Raw genomic sequence first — 13,308 nt, 5'->3', positions numbered from 1 at the left:
GGCTTGTGGTAATTTCACTATGACAGATCAACTCTAATCTGCAATAATACATGTCTGATATAAAGTTGAATTAATGTTAAGAGAATTATAAGAATAGGTGAACCGTGTCATTTGACAGTAAGATGCAAAGCAGATGGAGTTGGATACCTACAACCAGGGCAATTAATATACAAAAGCAAAGTCCTTGGGCTAAAACCAAAGATCAGATGCTCTTGGAGTGACAGAGGAGATTTATTTGGAAAAAAAAGTGTAAAAAAGGTGCAGGAAAGTAAAACCAGGAATGTACCTTTTTTTACTCAAGAGCAGCGATTACAATAATGAATAACAAAGGAAAACAGACAATGCACTTGGCCAGAGTTACAGACTGTATAGACATATGTTTTTTGTTGGTTTTTGTTATAATTAACCAGACACATAAGAGAAGCCAGAAGGGTATAATGGAACTGTGAGTTTCCTATAAAGGGAATCTAGAAACAATACATAGTGTCTGTAACATGCTGCCTGGCAAAGGGTCAGAGATAAAAAGGACCAACTGAGGAGAGAAGATGCTCTCTTTCAGTGAAAAACAAAACCTTACACTTCGAGTACACAGATGGTACCTATCTATAAGCTTGATCCTGTGCCCACTGACTTCAATCGTGTAGATTTGGACACTAAAGCAGCATTTGCAGAGTTTAAGGCTAAATATATCATGAATATATTTTCTTTGCTTTTTTTAAATAAGATTTTCTCTCTTCTTATGTAATCAGTCTTCTTTTATTATACCCACTTTGTTTATACTGCTTCAGCATTTCACACAGCTCGGCCTGGAGAGGAGAAACAACCTTCACCCTCTAAGAAGTAGTACTCATAATGGAAGTGGGTTTGGCACCTACCCTGCTCCAGATGAAGTCAGATTTACCCAATGAGCCCTGTGTTGCAGGCTGAGGTGGATATTATGTATTCCAGTCATCCTGACCATGTGTAGAGAACCATGCACACTCCAGGTATTCACAAGCATATCTCCTCAACCACAGAATTCAGCCTCTGATTAGAAATGTAATAGAATTTTTGCTTAAATTAAATAGCAGACTTTATCATATGACTGAATCTGTGACTAGCATTACCATATAGGGCCCAGTCTGAAAATGTTACCCATGTGACTAGTCCCAATGATAGGCAGGAAGCACTTGCTCTGGTAAATTCTCACTAGGCCAAATCCTAAAGCTCCTCATTCAGGTTTTACTCAGTCAAAACTCCAAATGAAGCCAATGTGATTTTTTTTTTGCCTGAATAAGAAGTTAAGATTTTGGCCTGTTTTGTGTTGGAATTAGTTTATTAGCCATGTTGATTTAGTGCCGGTTGGATTTTTAATTGAAAGCTAAGAAACAAGTGGAGTCTGTGCTAGTGTTTTTGTTATGAAAATCCTTTCATTTCTAAAAAACAAATTATTGAAAAAGGCTATATATTAACCCTTTGTTCTCACTCATCCTGATCATTAGGCTCAATGAACAGAAAACATCAGAGTTAGAAAACCTCAATTTCAGCAGCAGGCACCTAAGCCAGCACTTCCTTTTTTTGTACCAATCATGTTTAATAAGTTCAAAAACATATCAATGAAAGTGACTGTGCCCTTGATGTAAATGTAAAGGTTAATGTAGAAACGGCTATGTAACACTGTTTAAGCTGCTCCTTGTCCAATCACATTCTGCTAATGACTTTTCAACTACAAGTCAGACCATTTAAATGCAAGGTTCCTACTGCACTTTCCAGTATGAACAGGTAGCTAGATATAAATACTGATGTGATGGTACTTATAGGCTGGAGGTGAAATAAATAGGAGACTTTTCTTTTCACTGGGAGGAGGAAAAAAGAATCTGGAAATGACTATCAAAACAGTAACGACTACTAAACTGAAGGAAGAATAAAAGAAGGAATACTTTAATTTGTATAGGTCAGATGTTATTCAGTGGTAGAGATTAGCTTCTTGCAAAGTTTTTAATAATATATGTAGGAAGATTTCAAAACTTGCTTGCCAGAGACTTTTTTTTGCCCTTCCCTCTACCCCCAATATGTTGTCTTTAAAGCCAAGTTGGATTTATAGAGAAGCACATCACACTTTTTAGACTAATTCAAAATGGATTTTTAGTCCAAACACACAAACAAACCATATTTTTCAAATGTATTAAAGAGGGGAATAAAAAAATTCCTGCTTTTTTTAAAACCATAAATTTTCCAGGCAGTCATGATGAAGAGTTTTTTAAGAAAAAAGGAAGTTTACCTGAGAAATTTCAGGATGTGCTTTGTATGAAGCTGCTTTGGAAATCCAGGATCAATCCTCATAATCTGATTTTAGAAATACATCAGTGTCATTCTGTATTTCTATCCCTCTCCTCCCCCCCCCCGCATACAATCTAAAAGAATGATTACTCAAAAATACCTTGGCTTTTTTTAAAAAAAAGTAATTATTTTTCCATTGAGGTTAAGGCTGCAGATCAAATAGGTATTTTCCAGTCAAGTACTGAAATACTTTTAAACCTACTAACTAACAGCTTCAAAGTAGAAAACGATGATCATTAATATCATTCAACAATCTCTGTATTAATGAGGCAATCATATGTATTTCCTTATTAGCCCAGTGTCTAAACACAGTAAAATGCTACTAAATAGCATGTAGTTTTTTTAAAATAGACTGTTAAAATGTTTCAAATCAGGCAATTGGAAATAGTAAGATAGAAAATTATAAAATGACCAGTGGTTAGGAAAAAAAACTTGAAAATAAAGGTATAAAGACCTACTATATTAAACCCTTAGGCTATGCACCTTATTTATACAACAAAGAACATCTACAGAATAAGCAACCAGTACAACAAACAGAGGTATGACTAATAGATCAGTATGAACTGCTTGTTTTGTATTCCTCTCACATCTCCCCTTTCCCCAAAGCAGAGAAAATGAAAGAAACCCCAACCTCTCTCAGCCATTCATCCCCCTCAGGTCTGGTACACAAAAGTTATGATTGTTTAATTTTAGCCTCAAGCAGTATAGGGTATAGAGCTATAGGGTGGTAGGTGTCCCTTCTAAACTAAATCACCCACTCATAATTCATTTACTTCCTTTGTCTGTTCAGGAAAAGACAATAGGGAAGGTCTCCAGAGATCAGTCTCCCATTTGTAAAATGGTAACAACAATGTTTAAGAGGAAGATTTTCAAAGGTGTTTGGGGCCTTGAAAGTCAATACTCAACAGGGGTGTTGTAAATCTCAATCCATTAGTGTTCATCTAATGCTTTGAGATCCTCAGATGGAAGATGTTGTTATAATGCAGTGTATTATCACTATATTCCATGATTAAAATGCCCACTCATGTAGATCTCCATAAGCTAAGTACAGCTGAAGAGTCTGGAATCCAGTAAGTATAGTGCTCTGTCACTAAAATGCTTGAATAGGTTTTTATATGAATGTTGCATCTGATCCAGTTGTCCTCATGCACATACAATACTCATTGTTTTTTGTGGGAATATATGTACATGCATAAAATCCATAGGATTAAACCTTCCACCGATGTTATATTGAAGTCCAATGGAAAACTAGGCATTTACACTTCCTGATCTAAAGGTACATTGCTGTATTCAATTAGATGTTTCCTACATAGTTGTTTCACAGTTTTAAAATGGATAATAAGCAAATCCCCAAGTGTGAAATTCACCCCTGTGCAGCGAATTAGTGCAAGTCCTATGCCCCACTCAAGTTCCTCTTAAATTCTATTCTGAGGGCTTGAGTGATGCGTACGTAAGTCTTGTGCTGGACTTCTGCACAATGGAGAATTCATCCTAGCAGAATATAGGTATAAACCTAGCCCTTGATCTTGCAAATACTTATGCATGTGCTTTGACTTTACTTGTAAAAGTGTGAGTAGTCCCACTGATTATTATATGTAGCCATATATAGCAGTATCATTTTTTGTACAACAGATAAGAGAGCCAATATTTTGCTAATGATTTCATCTTTCTCTGTATTACTAAAGCAATTCACTTTTCAGCTTTGATTATCGTGTTCAATAGGCTTGTGTGTAGTGTCCGTTGTTACTCAACTTCTTCATGTCAAATTCTTTCTGTCCTGCTGCTGTAATTAATGGTAGTCCTTGGGCCTGTGACAATGTGGTTTCATTGTGTTGCATATCCATAACTTGGAAATGACAGAAACATATACCATGTCTGATGAACCTGAAAGTGAGAGTAGATAGGAACAAATTTGCTAAATGGTTTATTCCAGTTGACAATCTTCCCTTTGTGATGTTAATAATGCTTCAAGTATGTTGATTATAAATCAAGATATAGCCAGAAGAAAGTCAGGGACATCATGGGGAGACAGTAGAATCCTGTTTTAGTATCCCTAGAGCTGATGAACATGGCAGTTTTTAGTTTAGAGGATAGAACCATTCCCTTTTGACAGGAAACTGCTAGAAGTAATAGCAGTCAGCATCTGGCTGCATATAGTGATTCAAGCCAAGAGTTTCCAGGACAAATCTGTGAACGTAATATAAAGTCTGATCCAAAATTTAAGAATATCTGTTGGAGTCTTTTCATTGACTTCAGTGGACTTTGGATCAGGCCCTTAGAGTGGCTTACTTCACAGGGTATGGTTATGCCTTGGGAAGAACAAGTTACTGGGACTTCTTGGGACAAAATTATTGGTTTGACTCAGGCAAAACACCTATTAAGATCCAGTAAACAGGTGTTTGTTAAGGAGTAATGATTTAAGAGACTCATACCTTTGCTGGTCCTCTCTGCAAGGGTGAATTTCAGTCCTTTTGAGCACTGTGCAGCTCCTCTTGCCCGGCTGGCAAGGAAAGGCAATCCCATGAGCTGCAGAGCTTGAAATGGATGCCTAACCTAGTCCCCAAATGATGATTGTTTGCTTTACTTTTGCTTGAGTTTCTGCCTTAGAATGTAATGGCCCGTAGTCTAAAAGTGAAATTTTCCCCACCCACAAAATGTTCTTTTCCGGAAATGTGGTGATGGCTTGTATTCCTTTCAGATATCAGTGCCAATAGCTTTGCGTGCTTTTCTAGTGTTTGACATATGGAGCTGTGAGCACATGTGAATACTATTCTGAAAAGAGAAACTCTGCCCCCTGCACCCCAAGAAAAAAATTTCTCCTTGAAATACAGTACATGCAACAATAGATGGAAAAAAATGAAAGGAGTCAAAAGACAAGACAGCTGTTACATTTTTCTAGCAGGAGGCTGAATGCAACAGATGTACTTGGCAAATCTATATTGTTTCATTTCTTTGCACAGATAAACATGTAGTTCAATAGAGTATTTTACCAGAAATCTTGAGAGTCCTAAGATCTGCTGAATGAAGGAAATTTTGGGCCAGGGTATCAAGGAGGAAACACTTGAAGCTGTTTCTGGCAACGCTTATGATTCCCTTCAGCTTTCCATTCATGCCCACTTTGTGTTAACTCCTTTATCAGTTAACAAATCTTTCAAGTTCTGAGTTAAATGACCTATTGCAGAACAAGTACTGTACTGAAATCTTGAGGACAGGCAAAAAGTCTATTCACAGCCCATGTTTAGCCTTTTAAAGCAACTTTATCCAAAGCAATGAAACTTGCTACTCATTCTAAGGCGGTTAATTTCCCTTCAATGCAATTCCCTTTCAAATAAATGTGAGTTATACATATCTATCAATGGGACGTGAGACCCCAAAATGTTGTTAAGCCACATGTGAATTGGGGAGACAACATGCTTAGAAAGAATGCCTGGTCCAGACTTTGAACTTCACAGAAGCTTGTCATCTCCATCAGGATGTAGTTTGCGGAAAGGAAGAGGTCTAGCTAAGGCAGTTGAGAAACTATTCCCTCTTTACTGAAAACTGTAATACAATTCTTGAGAGTAACACACAGGATGGCTCATACAGCAGGTATTGTTACTGGTTATAAGGACTGGTCAGACAGGAAATCATAAGTCTGACAATGTAACATAATAGAGGTGGGGGGAAATGGATACTCTTTATGTAAAAATATAGAATGAGCCTTTAGGAGATGTAGATGATGCATTTTGCCATTTCTACTATCAAAAAACTAAGAATGAATTTCCAACTATCCTCCTCTAACTCTCTTGATTAGACTTCCAATAACAAATTACATGCCCACTGCCAGGAATCAGGACCTGCAGCAGAGCTAGTCTCTGGGCAACCTAACAAATGCAGCTGGCCTATAGTAAGCTGCCTGATTGGCTACACCAGCTGATTGGTGGGCAGGGCTGAATGAAACTTTTGTAGGCCCCAGTGCCTGGACGCAGCCATGCCCCCGTTCAGCCTCTTCCCCTGCTCAGCCCCACCCACCACTCACATGGGGGAGGGGGCGGAGAGGAATGAGCAGGGGTGGGGGAGAAGAGAGGGTGGAGAGGAACAAGCAGGGGGCAGGGTTTCCAGGGAAAAGGCTGAGCAGGGGCTGGAGCACAGGTCTAGCAGGGTCATGATCCTGGTGCCAGGGCCCCTTCTGAGTGTGGGGCTGGCACCATTGTAAACCCAGTACTGTTGGTGGGAAGAATCAACAGACCAGCTCTTAAACTCAGCAACAGGAGTTGTTCAGTGTCTGTTCAAAGCATTTGTCCTCAGTTGTAATAGCTCCTGAAGCTGTGTGTTCCAGCTCCACTCGATGGCAGTTCCCTAGCCTTACTCAATATAATCCATCCCTGATCCTCCGCTCTGGTTTCTGACTTTGACTCTGACCCTTGGCTCTGGTATCTGGCCTCTGAGCCTGTCTCTGACCCTGGGCTCCTATTCCTGGTTACTGACTCCTGCCTTAACCACTGCACCTGAGTGCCCATGTCCTGGTCGCTGCAACCTGCTTTACGTATAACACCCTTCCTCAGCTCATCTGCAAGTCCACTCTTCCCCCCATGTTTAAATCCTTGTTGAAGATCCACTTCTGAAATGCTGCCTCTGGGGACACCTACCTGACCTATAGTGACAGGTATATTGCTAAATGTTACTTAATTTGCCAAGATGTGGCCAAGCACCTCCTTCAACGCTTTTTTTCTGTGGTGTACACAATCCCCTAAACCAGGGATAGGCAACCTATGGCACGCGTGCCAAAGGCGGCACGCAAGCTGATTTTCAGTGGCACTCACACTGCCCGAGTCCTGGCCACCGATCTGGGCGTCTCTGCATTTTAATTTAATTTTAAATGAAGCTTCTTAAATATTTTTAAAACCTTATTTACTTTAAATACAACAATAGTTTAGTTATATATTATAGACTTTTAGAAAGAGACCTTCTAAAAACGTTAAAATGTATTACTGGCATGTGAAACCTTAAATTAGAGTGAATAAATTAAGACTCAGCACACCACTTCTGAAAGGTTGCCAACCCCTGCCCTAAACTTTTGTTTGCCAGTATGTCTGTTCTTAGGTTCCTGGGGCAGGGACCAAATCTACATGTCTGTTGGGAATCACTTAGTATATTGTAAACTGAAACAGCATATGCTGTCCCTTGAAGGGAAGTTAAAAGTGGGGCCAGTAGCATAGCTAGCGGGGTTCAGGGGAAGCAGCTGCTTCCCCTGACCACATTCCCCAAAAGCGGCACCTGCGGAATGAGGCCGCGGGCTGGCTCCCGGCACTCTGGTGGAACGGGGCCGTGGGCTGGCTCCCAGTGCTCCGGCGGAACGGGGCCGCGGGCTGGCTCCCACCACTCCGGGCGGCCGGCAGAATGGGGCCGCGGGCTGGCCTGCTGGCTCCCGCCTCCTGGTGCTCCGGGTGGCCAGCGGAACGGGGCCGCGGGCTCCCGGCACTCCAGCCGGTGCAGCGGGCTCCTGGCGCTCCGGCCGGGACTCCGGCCCTGAGAGCGTGGCCGGGGGTCTGAGTGCCCCAGACAGTGCTCCGGATGGGGAAGCGGGGTGGCCCTGTGCATGCGCCGCTCTGTCTTTCGGCAGCATTTCGGCACATGCGCAGGGCTGCCAAAATGCCACCGAAGGACCGGCGCCTTTTTTCTCCGCTGCTCCTCCTCGGCTGCAACCCTGGCTACGCCACTGGATGGGGCACAACTCTAACCCCACTTTAGCACAGAATAAAGGGAATTTGGGGGTTTGGACTTCCTGAAGGGACATGGTGAGTGACAGCCTAATACAGACGTTATTATAAAAAACAAATACCATAATCACATTGACTAACAAGAATCACACTTTGAATCACTTAACAGTTTATTTTTAAAAATGAAGATTTTAACAAAATCTGTCAAACCAGACCCTTCTGTGGTCCCTTATCATTTGTTTGTTTGTGGGCAAGGGGAAGAAACAAATCTGGGCTTACTGCTTGGATATTATTGTGGTTAGGTTCTTCTCTTCTATACAAACTACCCTTGGCTATACCTCTATCTAGTAGTATTAAATGCTTTATTTCTTTACATCTAAATGATCCCCATAACATTCTCAGATGCTGGACTCTCTGCCTATATATCAGCTCCACTTGCCCAGTGGTGCCTGCTTTGCCAGGGGCTGGAAGGCCCCAAGGGTTCTCATTTGTCTTGTAATCTCCTTTTATTACAAGCTAAAGCTGTGTGCATCCGGCCCATTGACATTTTGACCTGCTAGTCTTGTTCACAAAACAGATAAACAAGACCTCTTAGATAAAAAAGATGGTGGCCCTAGTTCCCACAGCTTTATGGCTGTGATGATTTTTTTTTCTGCATCTGCTCTCATATTATCTTTTGAGAGTTACATATTTCTTTCATCCCTCGAGGATGAACCTAAGATTCTAAGAAGCAACTTTTCTTCTAAAAAGAAATGATCTTGTTAATTTCAGGAGGACTTTAAAAAAAAATGCCAGCCTATATTTCTTCAGTCTCTCTTCCCCTGCTTCTCCCTCCCCACACCCGCCATATTCAAATTAAAGAACATTCATTATTTCTGATACCTTAGGAATTACATTATTTTCTCTTTCTTGACAAAGAGCCTTGTGTTTTCTGTACTAAAATGCTCCCTTTTGGTTAGGGATTCTGTAGAGTTTTTGATGTTCAATATTAGTTCTTAACTGCTCAACACATGGTCCTAATAAATACTATATTAGCTTCCTTTTTTACAAAGACAGTCTATTTTTGTAGCAATGTCATGATGAAAACTCTTGTAATTTACTTTTGGTACAGTACCTCATTAAGAGAAATGGAAAGCTGATTTTACAGTCTGAATTGGTACTTGCATAATAAAATAAGACATTTCATTGACCGAACACAATAAAACCTACTACATTGATACAACACATATATGCAAGAGTTCACTGTATTATTCCAAGCAATTTTGTCTGTGATCAAAGTATGGACAAAGACTTTTTTAAAACCCCGTCTGTTGGACACATTCTCCTACATTTCTCTAGAGCACTTACAACATTTAGGACTAATTACCTCTGTCTCCTTTAGAAACCTGTAACAGAGCAATCAGACCCTTTAAGAACCTGGGGAGATATGCGGGACAGGGAGCGGCCAACCCTGTCCCAGAGAGAAATACAGCAGGCAGGTGTCCACACTCTGAGCTGGAAAATATAAAGGAGAATTCCGCTCCAGCCCACTTTGGAACCAGGTGTTAAAATTGACCCATGATATACGTTGTCCTGCCAATTGGGAGTGGAAAACACAGAGTAGAGGATACTTGCCCAGTTCTTTTGGCCAAGCACTTTCTGAGATATCAAGGATTAGTGTGCATCCTGCCTGGAATGCTAATTAGTGGGCCCAAGACCAGCCCATAAGGGCCTCTTAACTCCTCTCCCACTAGTGGACACCCCTTCTGAGGGGATTGGGATAGACCTTTTTGGACCCCTAGAACCGAGGTCAAGTGGATGTCTATTAATTTTAGTAATTGGAGGCAGTGGCCTTGCACCCTGCAGCCACATAGACAATAGCATGTGAATTACTAAAAGTATTCTCCCAGGCAGGGATCCTGAGAGTCATCCTGACAGATCAGGGCACACCCTTTGTGTTGCTGCTAATGCATGAGGCGTGGTCCCTTCTGAGGGTCCACTTGACAAGAACCTCTGTCTACCATCTGCAAACAGATGGGTTGGTAGATGGGCTTACCATACGTTAAAAGGAATGTTACAAAAATGTGTAGCTGCTGAGTCTTGGAATTGAAACAAGATGTTACCCTATTTGTTTGTGATCAGGGAAGTCCCATGATCTTCTATGGGCTTCTTGCCTTTCACATTACTATATGGGAAGCAGCTGTGGGCTATATTAGCCCTCCTGCATGAGTTATGGCAGGAACAAGGCACTATAACCTTTAAGATAGTACAATATGTCTTTAAGTTAAGGGAACACGTAGATCTGGTAGGGGACTTTGCCAAGGAGAACTTGCAGGCAGTACAGAGGTCCCAAGAACAATACAATAATAGAAAGGCTTGCCTGCAAGTTTACCAGCCAGGGGACTGAGTGCTTTTGCTGCATCCCTCCTTTGAAAAAAGGCTGCTGGCAAAATGGCAGGGCCTGTCTGAGGTCCTGAGATGCAGTGGAAGATGGACTGAGATACATTTGGTGGGGAAGTGGCAGAGATCCTAAATATACCATGTTAATGTGTTAAAGCTGTGGAAAGCCCTAGAGGCTTATTTTATCCACTCTCTGACACAAGAACTGGATGTAGGGTCCAAACTGGTGGTCCCAGAGCCACACACCCAGAGGAAAAGCTTTGCTGATGTTTATTCACTCAGACCCAGGAGAACCCATTTGATTAAACATAACATTCATCTTGAACCTGGGAGCTTGGTCCAGAAGGGCCACTACCAGATTCCAGAGCAGCTAAGGAGAACTCTAAAAAGGGAACTGCATAGTATGCTCCAATTAGGGGTAACTGACGAATGCTATAGTGAATGGTGTACTCTAATCATGCTGGTCCCAAAACTGCACCACAGTATTTGGTTTTGTATTGACTGCTCCAATATAAATGGAGTATTTAAATTTGATGCACATCCTATGCCTCCGCTGCATGACATGTTGGATGGACTAGGGAAGGCCCCATATAACAACATGAGATCTTACAAAGGGATATTGGCAAATTCCCTTAACCCCAGAATCCAAGAGGCTGACTGCATTTGCCACACTTTACAGCCTCTACCAGTTTCAAACCCTTCCATTCAGTCTTCATGGGGCCACAGTGACATTTCAAAGGCTAATGAATAAGATACTCTTATCCCACCAGGATTGCACTGGGGCTTACCTAGATGATGCAGTAGTTCATACAAATTCCGGGGACAGAGCATGTCCAGTGAGTTAGAGCGGTGCCCACTGCCAACTCTGCTAAATGTCAGCTTAGTTGTGCAGAAACAGAATACCTGGGATATACCCTGGGGAATGGGAGAATCCAACTGCTAACAGACAACGTAAAGGCCCTTGTAGAACCAGTCGCACCACTTAGTGACAACTGAAATCTTTTGGGGGGCTGGCTGGATACTATTGGTGGTTTATAACCCAGTTCTCAACAATGGACCTTCTGTGCCCCTTTATTCGCCCTGAGAGTAGGGACAGGGAGCAGCTGAACCAGCCCCAGAGAAAAGCCCAGCAGACAGGTGCTGGAAATCAGCTGACACCTTTATCAATCCTTCATATTGCCCCATGCTCCCAGCTGGACAATATAAAGAAGAACTCAGCTTTATGGGTGGAGGTGGGGGGAAGACCAGAAGAGAGGATACTCTCTGGTAACCCAAGCAGGAGGTGGCAGGCAGGCAGGCCAACCAACCAACCAACCAACCAACCCACCCCAATGTTCCAAAAGGGTCCTATCCAGTAGCTATTGGAGGCCAGAGGACCCCAGTGTGAACCTCCTAAGCAGATTATTGTTTGTGTTACTTATTGCACATCTTTCTCTCTTTGTTTGTCAAGACAATAAACAGAGACCTGAAGAAAGGGACCCTGGGTGGGGCTGACTGTCTATCTCCAGCTGGTCACTAGAGCCATCAGAGTACAAAACCATTTCTTGGGAAACCGGAAAAAGAACAATTCAAATTTTACCATAGTTACTACATGACAATGATTTCTCTAAAGCCGTAGGCAACATATCTTCAGCAGTCACCAAGGAGAATGACCCCAGTACGGGAAGGCAGAAATCTCATTGAGTGTGTGAGAGTCAAGGCACTGAACAGGTGACTTAGCATGTCAAATCACAGTTCTGATGAGATCTACCAGTTAGAAAAGGTTGTTCGCTTTAAAAAAGGGATGTATGTGCATACATACGTGACATGCTTGTATATATTTTTGACACATACATAGAATAAAATCAGAGGTTTTCAAAACTTGCAAACTATTTAAAAAAATTAGTTCAAGGTTTTGTACTACATTTCTGTAACTGAAGCCTTTTAAAAGAAAACATTCTAACTACCATGAAATCTTTACCCCTATCACTGCTAGAGCAGCCAAACCCTCAAAAAGTGAGGTGGATGCAACTTGATGATCTGTATAAGTTACACACTATTATGACAATTTTTTACTCCCCATCTCTGCTTCTCTTTCACACTCCGTTGTTCACTCTTCACATACTCTGCTCCATGTTAATTCTTTTGCACACTTTTTCTCTCTCTGCCCATTGCTGGTCCCTTCATTGAGTGTCTCTCCTAAGCACAATAAAAATGAAGAAACATTCAGTTTTGCTTTAGCCTTTCCAGCCCATGATGTTCAAGCAGATTTAAAATTAGGCATCATGATTATACTATTACTAACTATGCCCACAGATGGAACAGAACTAAGCACTTGAGGGCTGGTTTTCAAAAATACGGAATACACATTTGTAGATCTCGATCCTGAAAACATTATACATGTACTTAACCTGTGTGTGTAACTAGTCTCATTAAACTCACCAGCTGAAGAGCAGCCAATTAGTGTTAAATCATATTCACTGTGGCAAGATATTGATCCTTACCAAGCTACTTATGATAAATAAAGTTCCTGGTGGGTCAGTTTTTTCAAAGGGGTCTTATCTTGAATTGCAACTTTATGAATTCAGTTTTGCTTGTCCAGATTTTTTGGATTTGTGTAAATTGCATGTGCTTATAGAAAGTGGCTAGTTAGACATTTGAACAAAAATTCTCTGTGCCCAGAACTTCTGGAAATTAGGCCTTTAGCTGCCGAGGGGCTGATGCTGCAACATGAATGGTTCCAAATCAACAGTCCATCCTTATTCAGCAAAGCACTGAAACACACGCTTCAACCTCTTTGCACATTGACTTCAATGGAATTTAAGCACATACTTACAATTAAGCGTGTGCTTTGCTAAAGCAGGATGGACTTAATCATGTGCTTGAAGGCTTTGCTGAATTGTGGCTTATGGGGCTGATCCTGCTCCACTGA

This window comes from Chrysemys picta, chromosome 8 (assembly GCF_011386835.1).
Source record: "Chrysemys picta bellii isolate R12L10 chromosome 8, ASM1138683v2, whole genome shotgun sequence".
Taxonomy (NCBI): domain Eukaryota; kingdom Metazoa; phylum Chordata; order Testudines; family Emydidae; genus Chrysemys; species Chrysemys picta.
The sequence above is the reverse complement of the archived record's forward strand: the minus strand, read 5'-3'. Positions refer to the sequence as shown.